At 52.5% G+C, this 2890-nt stretch overlaps 1 protein-coding gene across 1 annotated transcript in view; it reads right to left on the reverse strand.

Annotated features, from left to right (window-relative positions):
* The window catches only part of ITPR3 (inositol 1,4,5-trisphosphate receptor type 3), a 78077-nt gene that overhangs the window by 63998 nt on the left and 11189 nt on the right, over window positions 1-2890 (reverse strand). The gene's annotated exons all lie outside the window — the stretch shown is intronic.

A 2890-nucleotide genomic window follows, 5' to 3' on the forward strand; every position in this document is an offset into this window, starting at 1 on the left:
TGTCAAGGCTGCGGTGGCCGGGAGCGGCCACTGCACTCCAGTCTGGGTGACAGAATGAGACTCCAACTCAAAAAAAAAGAAAAAGAGAAAAGACAGAATCAATCTCTTCTTGTCACTTCCACCATCATCCTGGCCAGTCACCTCTCCCCGCTGCCAGCTCTAGACTGGATTTCTATAATTACCTCCTTTATGGTCTCCTGGGTTCCCCCTTTGCCCCCATAGTCTGTTCGCCACATATACTCCACGCAATGGTGGTATCCCTTTAAAAGATGTCAGACCCAGCATGGTGGCTCACGCCTATAATCCCAGTACTTTGGTTGGCCAAGCAGGAGGATTGCTTCAGCCCAGAATTTTGAGACCAGCCTGGGCAACACAGGGAGATGTCCCTTGTCTCTACAAAAAAATTAAGATTAGCTGGGTATAGTGGCATGAGCTTGTGGTCCCAGTTTCTTGGGAGGCTGAGTCAGTAGGACTGCCTGAGCTCAGTAGATCAAGGCTACAGTGAGCCATGATTGTCCACTGCACTCTATCCTGGGTAACAGAGTGAGACCCCTACTCAAAAGAAGGAAAAAAAATCAAATCAGACCAGCAGTCTGCTCAGAACTCTCCAGAACCACCCATCTCAGAGTAAAACCAAACATGGCCTGAGAAACCATATAACCCACCCCCTCACCTCTCTGACCAAATCTCCTTTCTCTCCCCTTGACTACTCTGGCCCAGCCCTGAAGCCTCCTCTAGGCCCCTCAAGCGCCCCAGGGCACACTGGCTCTACCCTCATGTCCTTCAGATCTGGGCTCAAATGATTCATTCCTTGGAGACTCCCCTCCCCATCCTCCCTAAAAGAGTAAACTGCTTCCTCCCACACTCCTGCCCTCTGTAGCTTTTACCACCACCTGGCTGGCTATATATTTTACTATTTTGTTTACTATCCTTCACCCTCATCCATGAGATGTAAGTTCCACAGGGACACAGATGCACCTGTTTTGCTTCCTGCTATATTCCCGGCACCCAGGTTCCTCCCGATGCAGAGTGGGTACACATGAAATACACGCTTCGTTCATTAATTCACTTTATTAGCTGTGGCGTGAAGTACATGAGAAGCAAAATATACGGTCCCTGCCTTAGGAGTTTAAAATCTTATCGGGAAGACAAGTCACATACTCAGAAGAGTAATCATATGCAGAACATGCATCGGTGCCAACTGAGCCACCAACTGAGCCACCAGCTGTGGGTTTTGTCCGGATTCAGGGAAGGGAGAGGTCAGAGCTTGGCCAATCAGAGAAGGTGCGAAAGAAGCCAGAGCTGCTCAGAGCCTTGAATAATTCATAGCATTTCCTATAAAACCTCAGTGAATCAGATTAGCTGGTTGTCCCTTAGCAAAGCCCAGACGGGAGGGGACATAGGACCGAGGAGTTTCGATGGTGGGAAGGGAGAAAGCATTGGCCAGGGCCAGGCTAGGGGTGCTAGAGCCTCAGGGCAGCATGGAAGTCCTGCAGCTGAAGAGAGGCTGGGACAGACCCCATCTTGGCCAGTGCACAAGGCCCTGTGGAGAGGGAAATAAGAGGCCAGGGAGTCCCCTTTCTCAGAGACTCTGTGTCTGAGGACTTCCACTCATCCTCATCCCAGACCTCCAACCCTCTCCTGGGAATTCCCTGTCTGGGTCACACATGCAAGAAAGACATGCCAATTTGGAAGTCACATTGCTTTTCCTCATGCCCCGACACAAACCCACCTGGTCATCGGGTGGATGTCCATCTGGCCTCGCCCACTCACATAGCTTCTGGAGCCCTGCTGTCTCCAGCTCAGCCATCCCCATCCCAGTGCCCTGATGACCCACAAAGCGGGGCATGCAAACTGAAGGCACTAAGAGAAAGGAAGGGACTAGTCAGGAGGGCAACGCGGCCCCCAGAAGTAGAATTTCAAACAAGATTGGGAAGAAAAACATCCCAGATCTGCAGCTGAGAGAGGCCAGGGATGGTCTGTAGGAGGGACCAGGACGAGAAGCGAGCATGTGGAAGGGTACAAACAGGGCAGGGCTCCCAAAAATAACTCAGTAGTGAGGACTTGGGGTGCAGGAGACAGGACCTCCTGAGCTTCCTCCTGGGTCCTGGACCAGCAGAACAAGTATCGTCTGGGAACACTGGGCTCCATTCTGTATATCTTCCCATGAACCCCCAAGGGTGGCACATTGCCTTCCTTTTTTTTTTTTTTTTTTGGAGTTGGAATCTCACTCTGTCACTCAGACTGGAGTGCAGTGGCACGCTCACAGCTACCGCAGCCTCGACCTGCTGGGCTCAGACAATCCTTCCACCTCAGCCTTCCAAGTAACCAGAACTACAAGCGTACACTACCACACCCAGCTAATTTTTTATTTATTGTAGAGACGAGGTCTCACCAAGTTGCTGAGGCTGGTCTAGAACCCGCAGGCTCAGGCAATCCTCTCGTCTCGGCCTCCCAAAGTGCTGGGATTAGGCTTGAGCCACCACACCCGGCCGCCTTCCTCTTTTCATTCTCCACAGGGTGTTTAGCACAGTTCCCCACCTGGTGTGTGCAGGCAAAGAAGGGCGACCACAGGCCCCATATTTGCAGCGTCCCAACGTACCCCCAAAAGCGCCCCCCGAAAACCTCTCCTCCATACCTCTGAACATACTTCTTAGGACTGAGGCATCCCACAAAGGTGCTATCTGGTGGGAGGGGAGCATGAGGGAGTGTCGCGTGAAGCCATCACCAGATAAGCAGGAAAGCCCTTATCTGATGGGTTGCGGGGAGACTTGGGGTCAGAGGGAGGATTGAGGGCCGGGACATCAGACAGGTAAGTTTTGATGGAGGGGGAGCCTCAGAGGGAGAGGCCAACCGCTGGGTGGTCGCAGCGGTTCTGGGTCCCTGCGGG

The sequence above is a fragment of the Carlito syrichta genome, unplaced genomic scaffold, assembly GCF_000164805.1.
Source record: "Carlito syrichta isolate Samal-C Ts95f unplaced genomic scaffold, Tarsius_syrichta-2.0.1 Scaffold309115, whole genome shotgun sequence".
NCBI lineage: Eukaryota > Metazoa > Chordata > Mammalia > Primates > Tarsiidae > Carlito > Carlito syrichta.